This window comes from Cibotium barometz, chromosome 61 (genome assembly GCF_041138505.1).
Source record: "Cibotium barometz isolate CiBa-2024 chromosome 61, ASM4113850v1, whole genome shotgun sequence".
Classification (NCBI taxonomy): domain Eukaryota; kingdom Viridiplantae; phylum Streptophyta; class Polypodiopsida; order Cyatheales; family Cibotiaceae; genus Cibotium; species Cibotium barometz.
In genome coordinates this window covers 595,014-607,677 of record NC_141106.1, presented here as the reverse complement: position 1 = coordinate 607,677, position 12,664 = coordinate 595,014, and positions in this window count along the sequence as shown.

Sequence of the window (12,664 nt, the reverse complement as noted above, 5' to 3'; positions counted from 1 at the left end):
GTTATTCTCCTTAAAATGGAATTTATGCATAAATAGATGTGTAAAGAAATCTTATATCAAAAATAAGAATTCTCTTGTATTCTATAAATAGATATGAGGATGTGAAATGAATCAGATAGATGAAAATGAACGAAGAATGGATGGAGATGTATGTATGTGAAAGAATGGATGTAGATATATGTATGTGAAAGAATGGATATAGATGTGTGTATGTGATGGATGTATGGGAAAGGAAAGCTGTATATGTATGTGATAAGTATGGATGTGGATGTATGTATGTGATGGATGTATGGGAAAGGAAAGATGTATATGTATGTGATAAGTATGGATGTGGATGTGGATGTGCGGATGTGGAAATGGATGTATGAATGTGAATGTGGATGTGGATGTATGGATGTGGATGTGGATGTGAAAATGGATGTATGGATGTAGATGTGCATGTGGATGTGGATGTATGAATGTGGATGTGAAAATGGATGTATGGATGTAGATGTGAATGTGGATGTAGATGTGAATGTGGATGTGTGGATGTGGAAATGGATGTATGAATGTGAATGTGGATGTGGATGTGGATGTGGATGTGGATGTATGATGTGGATATGAAAATGGATGTATGGATGTAGATGTGAATGTGGATGTGGATGTGAAAATGGATGTATGGATGTAGATGTGAATGTGGATGTATGGACGTGGATGTGGATGTGGATGTATGGATGTAGATATGGATATGGATGTAGATATGGATGTGGATGTATGGATGTGGATGTGGATATGGATGTATGAATGTGGATGTGGATGTGGATGTGGATGTGGATATATGGATGTGGATGTGAAAATGGATGTATGGATGTAGATGTGAATGTGGATGTATGGATGTTGATGTGAATGTGGATGTATGGATGTTGATGTGGATGTGGATGTGGATATATGGATGTGGATGTGAAAATGGATGTATGGATGTAGATGTGAATGTGGATGTATGGATGTTGATGTGGATGTGAAAATGGATGTATGAATGTAGATGTGAATGTGGATGTATGGATGTGGATGTGGATGTGGATGTGGATGTATGGATGTAGATATGGATGTGGATGTGGATATGATTGTATGAATGTGGATGTGGATGTGGATGTATGGATGTGGATGTGGATGTGGATGTATGAATGTGGATGTGCATGTGGATGTATGGATGTATGGATGTGGATGTGGATGTATGAATGTGGATGTGAAAATGGATGTATAAATGTAGATATGGATGTGGATGTGGATGTGGATGTGAATGTGAAAATGGATGTATGGATGTAGATGTGAATGTGGATGTACAAATGTGGATGTGTATGTGGAATAATGAATGCGAATATGTATGTGAATGGATATGAAGTCGATATGAGCGAATGGATGAGATGAGATGTCATGTGAATAAATAATATAAGATGTGAACGAATGAGATGTAATGAGAAATGGATGTGATAAGATGTAATGTAAAAAAGATAGGAATGGCTGTTATGTGAAGTGAATGAATCTGATGTGATGGGATGGAAAATGATGTATCTGGTCAAGAATGGATACACATATGAATTGGATTTGGGTTAAGTAATATGGATTGATGTGCAACAATCTGGAAAGACGTGAGTTCATTATAGAAACTGTATTTGTGAACTGTTTGTAAATGACTGTTTTATGTCAAGAATGCTAGGGAAGCATTTTGACTATCTGGAGAATGTGGTCATGGAGACCAATCTGATAAAGTTGCAATAGCTGACGGAGAGTCAACGGAGGACATCTCGCATAGCAAGGTCGGCCGAGGTCTTGACCAGCCTTGATTCGATTTAAATGCTGAGCTTCTGGTACAGTGGATGAGGGACCAAGGAAGCGGCCTATGAGTGAAGTGCTAGGTGACCTGCGAGCGACGACCGAAGGATCCTAGAGGGTGCTGACCATACGGTGCTCGAGCTCTGGGTCGTCGAAGATACCCACACATGCGTCGTGGAAGATATTGAATCAAGGAGTAAGATACCCACACGTGCGTCTTGGTTAGAGCCTCCCTCTCGTATAAATAGAACCTAAGCCCTTTGAAAAAAAAATAAGAAAATTATACTATGCCAGAATTATGCTGAAATAATGATAATTTTTACTATTCTCTAAAATTCTCTCCAAATTGAAGAAATTGGAACTTCCCTCCTTTAATCTCCATTGGTGGCTCCATCAACACACCAAACCAATTTATTGGTTGGGGGCCTCTACCGTGATCAAAGAATCAAGCAATTTGTAAGGTAAAGTGAGAATTTTGATCTTTTTCCATAATTTCTCAATGTTTCTCTCTTCTCAACCCCTCTCAAGCTTGAAAAGCTTAATTGGAATGGCTTTTTAATGCTATTGAAGTTAATTGATGAATGGTAGTAAAGAAATATATAAATTTCTATTTATGCTTAATTATAATGATTTTTATGATTTTTGTCTTCTCTAAAATGAGAATGATGTTATGCCTCATTGAAAAAAGGCATTTCCCTCTCTTCTTTAGTAAATCCAACCATTCTTTATCCTAGATGAATGATTAATGGATAAAATCAAGTTTTTCATAACGATTCTCTTAAATAAGTAGAAATTGCTTACATTTCTTGGTGAAATTCTAGTTGATTTTAGAAAGTTAAAAATTGAAAAATGGTCAGCCATACAAAGGAGGTTATGGTGAAATTTTTTGAAATTGTGTAAAAATAAGTTTTACTTTTTTATTCTAAAAGTGTGATTCCTACTAAATTGGATTTATGCATGGATAGATGCATAAAGAATTTAAATTAATCCAAAAAGTGTTATTTTCATCAGTTTTTATTTTATGCATAGAAAGATGCATATAGAATTTTATTTTTAATTCAAAAGAGTGATTTTCATCATAAATGATTTTACGCATAAATTAGATGCATAAAAGAAATTCTTTTATATTAAAAGAGTGATTTTCATCATAAATGATTTGTACGCATAAACATATGCATAAAAGATATTTTTTTATATTAAAAGTGTGATTCCGACATGATGCGATCCCATCAAGAATCTACATTCACTCCGCACCAATGCTACAAGGTAACTCTTTTTAAACCACCACAGGATACAACTTGTACAACAATCTTTGTTTGTTTGCATACAGTAACCCTTTCCACTGCAAGCCATAACCCCTCCCCTCTAACCATTCTCTACATTCTCTCTTCCCTTCCACCTTTTTATGCATAAATTAGATGCATAAAAGAAATTCTTTTATATTAAAAGAGGGATTTTCATCAAAATGATTTGTATGCATAAACATATGCATAAAACATATTTTTTAATATTAAAAGTGTGTTTTTTATCATAAATGGTTTTATGCATAAATTAGATGCATAAAAGAAATTATTTTAAAAGTGTGATTTTCATCATAAATGATTTTATGCATAAATTAGATGCATAAGAGAAATTCTTTTATTCTAAAAGTGTAATTCCTACTAAATTGGATTTATGCATGGAAAGATGCATAAAGAATTTATTTTAACCCAAAAGTGTTATTCTCATCAATTTTGATTTTATGCATAGGAAGATGCGTAAAGAAATCTATTTTTAGTTCAAAAGAGTTATTTTCATCAATTTTGATTTTATGCATGAGAAGATGCATAAAAGATTGAATTTTAATTCAAAAGTGTCATTCTCATTTAAAATGAATTCATGCATAGGAAGATGCATAAAAGATTGATTTTTATTTCGAAAGTGTTATTCTCCTTAAAATGGAATTTATGCATAATAGATGCGTAAAGAAATCTTATATCAAAAATAAGAATTCTCTTGTATTCTATAAATAGATATGAGGATGTGAAATGAATTAGATAGATGAAAATGAACGAAGAATGGATGGAGATGTATGTATGTGAAAGAATGGATGTAGATATATGTATGTGAAAGAATGGATATAGATGTATGTATGTGATGGATGTATGGGAAAGGAGAGATGTATATGTATGTGATAAGTATGGATGTGGATGTGGATGTGCGGATGTGGAAATGGATGTATGAATGTGAATGTGGATGTGGATGTATGGATGTATGGATGCATGGATGTGGATGTGGATGTATGGATGTAGATGTGAATATGGATGTATGGATGTGGATGTGGATGTGAAAATGGATGTATGGATGTAGATGTGAATGTGGATGTAGATGTGAATGTGGATGTGGATGTATGGATGTATGGATGTGGATGTGGATGTATGAATGTGCATGTGAAAATGGATGTAGATGTGAATGTGGATGTATGGATGTGGATGTGGATGTATGAATGTGGATGTGAAAATGGATATATGGATGTAGATGTGAATGTGGATGTATGGATGTTGGATGTAGATATAGATGTGGATGTAGATATGGATGTGGATGTATGGATGTGGATGTGGATATGGATGTGGATGTAGATATGGATGTGGATGTATAGATGTGGATGTGGATATGGATGTATGAATGTGGATATGGATGTGGATATATGGATGTGGATGTGAAAATGGATGTATGGATGTAGATGTGAATGTGGATGTATGGATGTGGATGTGGGTGTATGAATGTGGATGTGAAAATGAATGTATGGATGTAGATGTGAATGTGGATGTATGGATGTGGATGTGTATGTGGATGTATGAATGTGGATGTGGATGTGGATGTGGATGTATGAATATGGATGTGGATGTGGATGTGGATGTGGATGTGGATGTATGGATGTATGGATGTGAATGTGGATGTGAAAATGGATGTATGGATGTAGATATGGATGTGGATGTATGGATGTGGATGTGGGATGTGGATGTGAAAATGGATGTATGGATATAGATGTGAATGTGGATGTACGAATGTGGATGTGTATGTGGAATAATGAATGCGAATATGTATGTGAATGGATATGAAGTCGATATGAGCGAATGGATGAGATGAGATGTCATGTGAATCAGAATGTGAATGAATAATATAAGATGTGAACAAATGAGATATAATGAGAAATGGATGTGATGAGATGTAATGTAAAAAAGATAAGAATGGCGTTTATGTGAAGTGAATGAATCTGATGTGATGGGATGAAAAATGATGTATCTGGTCAAGAATGGATACACATATGAATTGGATTTGGGTTAACTAATATGGATTAATGTGAAACAATCTGGAAAGACGTGAGTTCATTATAGAAACTATATTTGTGAATTGTTTATAAATGACTGTTTGTAAATGACTATTTTATGTCAAGAATGTTGGGGAAGCATTTTGACTGTCTTGAGAATGTGGTCATGGAGACCAACCTGATAAAGTTGCAACAGCTAACGGAGAGTCAACGGAGGATGTCTCGCGTAGCAAGGTCGGCCAAGGTCTTGACCAGCCTCGGTTCGATTTAAATGGTGAGCTTTCGGTACGCTGGATGAGGGACCAAGGAAGCGGCCTATGAGTGAAGCGCTAGGTGACTTGCGAAGGATCCTAGAGGGTGCTGACCATACGGTGCTCGGGCTCTGGGTCGCCGAAGATACTCACACGTGCGTCGTGGAAGATATTGAATCAAGGAGTAAGAGTTGTTTTCTGAAACCGGGCATGGATCTGGTTGATTGACCTTGCTAGTCCTCAACAGATGAGTCAATGGCTCTTTTATATGGATCTGTTGGTTGATCTTGCTGATCTTCAACGAAGATTTCATCTTGATTTTATAAGTGATTATATTACCGGGTACTATGAGCTAGGAACTATTGAAAAGGACCCTGAGTGGACAGGTGGTGAGCATTCTGGTTGCCAATGATGCCATAGATACTCAGATGAAGGAATGATTGGAATTAAGGATTCAACCAGAGATTTTGAGGATTGTGATCAGTGACACAATGGTTTCATTAAAGCATTGTTTTAAAGATAGCTGATGCTATTGAAAAAAGGCAATTTCATATTGGGTGTGTAAGTGGTGTGACTAGTTTTATGTTTGCATGAACTTTCGGCTAGGGAGCCTGGGAACTCTTTTCCCTGGTACCCGGGACAAAACCTAACCAAATTCCTAATTGGATCCCATCACTACAGTGGTTGGGCGGTTGGCTAACCCATGGGACTGGATGGGATTAGGCTGGACTGATGGATCCGTAAAATGAGACTCCTTTCTGTTATATTACGTTAGATAAAGTAAATCCTAGATAGTAATTGTTCTATGGATAGGAATCAACGGCTATGCCTCTTGATGGGGAAAAAAGTGTTGATCTCTATGATCCAAGTGCAAGTTTCTTCCTTGATCTGACCAAGTGACTTTAGGTCCAGTCAGATCAGTTTGGTCAGTAATGACCCTGACTACGTTAGAGTAAAATTTTATCCTGGAGGAATCGCATGTGCTTTCCGGGCAAGGGAAGTTTTTCTAAGTTCGATTTTGGAAGAACCGAGGAATTAGTCACCTGTCCGGATATCCGTGGGTGAGGCCCCGGGTGTAGGACCCTGCCCCGTGCAAGATGTGCTACTTTCGCTGCTAGCACACAGAATCCATTGCGCCGTGGGGACGGGGATCTTACAGTTGGTATCAGAGCTATTTGGCTAATGAGGATCAAGCCAAATATGTCAAAAATTTATCAAGAAGCACTAAAAGGTTATAATTATATCATAAATTTCATACAATTTGATATTCAAACTAAAATTCGTAATTTGGTAATTGGGTCTTCAGATGGAAGTACCACAATTGTATGGAATCCCTGACTTGCTTGAGGCCTAGACATGATGGTATTTACCTTATAATTCCAAGAACCATGACTACCCATATATACCGAGGGTATAACTGCAGCTCTATAATGGCAGTATATACGAGTAAATCTAAGACTTGAAATTATAAGTATTAATTGATGAATTCGGATGTGGTTGATATGATTTTAAATTCTGATTGAAATAATGAGTTCTGATTGAAAAATGAAGATTTCCGAATTTTGGCTGAATTGTAATAACTAAGCAAAACCTCAATGAGGATGAATGGGACGAGTCCATGTGATAATGTTCTTAGTTAGAATGATGTTAATGACTCCAGCAAATCACTATAAGATTAGTGGATTGTGCTAGCAGATTGCTGTTGTTAACACTTGACCCAGTGGATCAAGTTAAAGGAGGTCAAATTAAAAATCTGCATAAATAAAAAATTTCCATGAAGTACTGTTCAGATAGAAATTTCGGTCTAATGGACCATTATTGTGATAAGGAATTGAATGTTATGATCTGAGTGAATTGTTATTTAATAATGAGTTTTATATAAGGGATCTTTATCCCAGGATTCTGTTTGGGTTCACCAAAATACAAGGGACCCATAATTAGTTGGATCTTAAGAAAAAGAATTCTCATCTAGTTTTGCGAGATGAGGACATCTCGCATTTTTTAAGTGGGGTAGAATGTAAGATTCTTCCCCAGCCTCTCAGAATGTCCAGTATCTTCCTCTGTAGTCAAATCCCTCTTTAGAAATATAAAAGATCTTGTTTCAACTTGTGCTTTCCAGGCAAGGGAAGTTTTTCTAAGTTCGGTTTTGGAAGAACCGAGGAATTAGTTACCTGTCCGGATATCCGTGGGTGAGTCCTCGAGTGTAGGACCCTGCCCCGTGCAAGATGTGCTACTTCCGCTGCTAGCACCCAAAATCCATTGCGCCGTGGGGAGGGGGATCTTACAGTTGGTATCAGAGCTATTTAGCTAATGAGGATCAAGCCAAATATGTCAAAATTTTATCAAGAAGCACTAAAAGGTTGTAATTATGTCATAAAATTCATACAATTTGATATTCAAAATGAAATTCGTAATTTGGTAATTGGGTCTTCAGATGGAAGTACCACAATTGTATGGAATCCTTGACTTGCTTGAGGCCTAGACATGATGGTATTTACCTTATAATTCTAAGAACCATGACTACCCATATATACCGAGGGTATAACTGTAGCTCTATACTGGCAGTATATACGAGTAAATCTAAGACTTGAAATTATAAGTATTAATACTATCTAGATGATGAATTCTTGAAATTATAAGTATTAATACTATCTAGATGATGAATTCGAATGTGGTTGATCTGATTCAAATTCTGATTGAAATGATGAGTTGATTTGGATTCTGATTGAAAAATGAAGATTTCTGAATTTTGGCTCAATTGTAATAACTAAGCAAAACCTCAATGAGGATGAATGGGACGAGTCCCTGTGATAATGTTCTTAGTTAGAATGATGTTAATGACTCCAGCAAATCACTATGAGATTAGTGGATTGTGCTGGTAGATTGCTGCTGTTAACACTTGACCCAGTGGATCAAATTAAAGGAGGTCAAATTAAAAATCTGCATAAATGAAAAATTTCCATGAAGGACTGTTCAGATAAAAATTTTGGTCTAATGGACCATTATTGTGATAAGGAATTGAATGTTATGATCTGAGTGAATTATTATTTAATAATGAGTTTTATATAAGGGATCTTTATCCCAGGATTCTGTTTGGGTTCACCAAACAGAATCTCCTCTAGTTTTGCGAGATGAGGACATCTCGCGTTTTTTAAGTGGGGTAGAATGTAAGATTCCTCCCCAGCCTCTCAGGATGTCCAGTATCTTCCCCTGTAGAGTCAAATCTCTCTTCAAAAATATAAAAGATCTTGTTTCTGCCTATTTTGGCCTAGAGAGAGAAAATATTCTAGAGAGAGATTATTCTGATTTTGAATAATTTTGGATAGAAAAATTTCTCATCTTATTAAAATAAGTTTCCCTGAAACAGAAGTTCAAAAAGATTTCCAGAAGGTGCATTAGAAATCAAGTATAATCTGCTCAAGAAGCCTTATCTTGAGGGTCAAGATTTTTTCGAAATTTTAAATTAAGGTTCCTATGGGCCAATAAGATCAATCCATGTGTGGGGAGGAGATAAATCCAATTTGTAAAAGAAAATACCCAAAAATGAGTAAATGCTCACATAAGATGAAGAGTTGACTATGTACAAGGGTTATTAGTAAAAAACTATGAGTATTACTAAAAAAAAAGAGATATTTTGGGTATAATGATTCCATTTTGACACATGTGTAAATGAGCAATTGAGGCCAGGGTGCCGCCAAATGGAATGGAGAGTCGAGACATTGGGGGCATACAACCATGACCAAAAGGTGTCCGTGGTGTGCGGGGAAGCTTAAAGAAGCTTCCACCACTACTACATGTTAGCCTAATAGTGGGGCTTATACCGGCGCTATTTAACGGGGTCTAAAAAAGCCTCGTCATCGGTATAAGCGCCGGAACCGTAGCGTCGGTATAAGCGTCGGGTTATAATACCGACGCCTATACCGGTTAATATACCGACGGTCACCGGGGGTAATACCGACGCATAAACCGGCGTCTATACCGGTGCATATACCGTGTTATATACCGGGGTCAATACCGGGGTGTATACCGACTTTAATACCGAGAAATATACCACTGTATATACCGACGTCAGTACCGGGGTATATACCGACGCTGTAGCAGAAATTTTTTTTGGGCAGAATAGTGCTGCCTGGCTGTTGCCTAGCTGCCTGCAATGAGCAGGATCAACAACAGCAAACAGACAGCACCATTCTGTCTAAAATAGAGCACAAAAACAACCGTGCTCGTTTGCATATTTTCCTGATCGACAAACAAGAAATTAAATTAAACATTAATACTCAAGAATGTTTTGATCATATTTCATTAGTTTGAAGGTCATCTTACATCATGGTAATGCCTCCCAATTGACGGTCTCTCCTTCTTCTTCAAGCATCTCAAACAAGGCCACAAGGCCATGTTTGTGAGCGTACTTCTCCTCTCGCCTACTTGGTGGGCGATTCATGGTCAACTCCTGCACACACGATTAACAATTATAACTTTTAGAAATCAACATTTAGCCCACATACATACATTTAAATAAATAAAATTGCTACAAACACTTACGAATTCATGGCGCATGGTTTCGTAACCACCACTCCCGAGATGAGAAGCCCCTACTGTTTGGAGTCTTGCCCTTGCCGCCTCTCTTTGTTGTTGAAACCTGTCTGGTGTCTCGGTGAGCTCCTGAGCAATGGCTGCCCACTGTTGGAATTAGGGTTGCAGGAATGCACACACAACTTCAAGAAGATGAGGAAGCTTGAGCACAACACAGTAGTGTATTATGAGTGCCAAAAATGAAGATAACAAGCCCTAGAAGATAATGGGCGTATATACAATGCACGGGGGAAAAAACCTCCTAGTGAGGGAAAAAGTGCCCCGGCGGTCCTAAGTGTGTTCACACACATCACTACTATAATATGGTAACAAATCCCCCCTGGAGTGATGCGGTGAACAAGAGCTAGCACTCATGTATAGGGAAGTGTCTAGCTATGTGGACGAATCCACAAAAGGGAGTAAGCCCAAAGCTTTGCGAAAAGCTTCGAACTTCTCACGAGGCAGAGCCTTTGTGAAAAGGTCTGAAAGGTTATCCTGTGTTGGCACATAAGCCAAACTGATCTCTCCTGCAGAGAGTCTCTCCCTGACATAATGGTAGTGCACCTCAATGTGCTTCGTACGAGCATGGAACACTGGGTTCCGCGCAACTGCCAATGCGCTCTGACTGTCAGTGAAGATGGTGGTGGCAGATGGCTGCCCAACACCCAAATCAGCCATAAGGCGTCTGAGCCACACACACTCAACCGTAGCTGTGAAAGTTGCCCTGTACTCAGCTTCACAACTAGAAGTGGCCACAGTAGGCTGCTTCTTGCTCAACCATGATATGCATGAGCTTCCAAGCATGAAGCAAAAACCACTCGTGGACACGCGTGTGTCATAACAACCAGCCCAGCCAGAATCTGAAAAAACATGTAAATCTGGCGGCAATGATCCCCCCTTGGGATAAAACAACCCAAGATGCCGAGTACCACTCAAATAGCGAAAGATACGCTTCACTGCCTGCCAATGCTTAATGCCTGGGCTATGCATAAATCTGTTCACCTGTGAGACTGCAAACTGAATGTCTGGCCTCGTAATGCATACATAAATGAGGCAACCAACAGCTGTCTGATAGAGTGTGACATCAAAGTGATCTCCAGCATCATGAAGACTCAACTTCAAACCTGTCTCCATTGGAGTAGCAATAGGCTTGCAGTCTTCAAGGCCAAATCTCCGCAACAATGTTTCAATATACTTTGTCTGACACAAAGCAATACCTCCATCACACTGCTTAAATTGTATCCCCAAATAATGATGCAAATGCCCCAAATCTGACATCTCAAAAGAGGCATTCAAATCAGCCTTAAAATCAGCAATATGACTCTCATTTGGTCCTGTGAGCAGCATGTCATCGACATAGAGAGCAATGATTAGATGTACACCATCCACACGTTTAACATACAAAGTGCTTTCTGTTGGACTATTCTGAAACCCATGTGCAGTCAAATATGCATGTATTTTTTCATACCAAGCTCGTGGAGCTTGCTTTAAACCATATAAAGCCTTTTTTAACCTGCACACTTTGTTTTCCTGCCCTCTTTGAACAAAACCACGAGGCTGCGATACATACACCTCCTCATGCAAATCTCCATTTAAGAACGCAGTCTTTATGTCCAGCTGATGTACATTCCAACCATTATGAGCTGCTAATGCACAGATGCTACGAACAGTGGTCATACGACATGTGGGAGCAAAAGTCTCATCAAAATCAATGCCCTTCTCTTGAGCATAACCTTTTGCAACAAGCCTAGCCTTATGGCGATCCACTGTGCCATCAGGCTTACGCTTCAATTTGTATACCCACTTAGTGCCAATGGCCTTCTTGCCAGGGGGCAAGTCACATAAAGACCATGTACTATTCTTCATAATAGCATCGTATTCTGCTTGCATAGCAGCCATCCAATTTTCTGAACTTTGTGCCTCATCAAATGAAACAGGCTCACTTTCATCGCACATACTAGAAACAGCCAATGCATAACAATCTGACGCATAAGAGGCACCATGAGAGCCAGAACGAGTGCGACTAGACAAAGGGGCATCCAACTTGCTGTCACGCAAAGTCTGCACCAGCCATCTGGGCATGTTCCTAGAGCCCTCAATCTCTTGTCTCTCATCCTCAAGTGCATCATGCACATCTGCATCAGATATAGGCTGATCTGTGCCATCATTTAAAACCTGCATAGGCTGAAAAACTGCCTCATGAGGTATTGCACTTGACTGTGCACCACTGAAAAGAGGCAACAATGTATCATAGACATCACGTGAGCTGATATCTGTCTCCTTAGTACATGAAACCAAGGGCTGAACTGCATCTTCCACAAATACAACATCACGGCTAACCAAAATGCGCTTTGTCTGTGGATGATACAAACGATAGCCTTTGCTCTCAGCACTATATCCAACAAAAATACATTTGACAGCTTTGTCATCCAATTTTCTGCGATGTTGCACAGGCACTAATGCATATGCCAGGCAACCAAAAAACACGTAAATGGCCAACAGATGGCTTGCGGCTATGCCAAGCCTCATATGGAGTGACAACCTGTAATGCTTTGGTGGGACACCTGTTTAGTACATAAGTGGCACACATGACAGCCTCAAGCCAAAAACCATGTGGTAGACTTTGACTCTTAACCATACATCTTGCCATTTCCATGAGAGACCTGTTTTTTCTCTCAGCCACACCATTTTGCTGTGGTGTATACGGCACTGTACATTG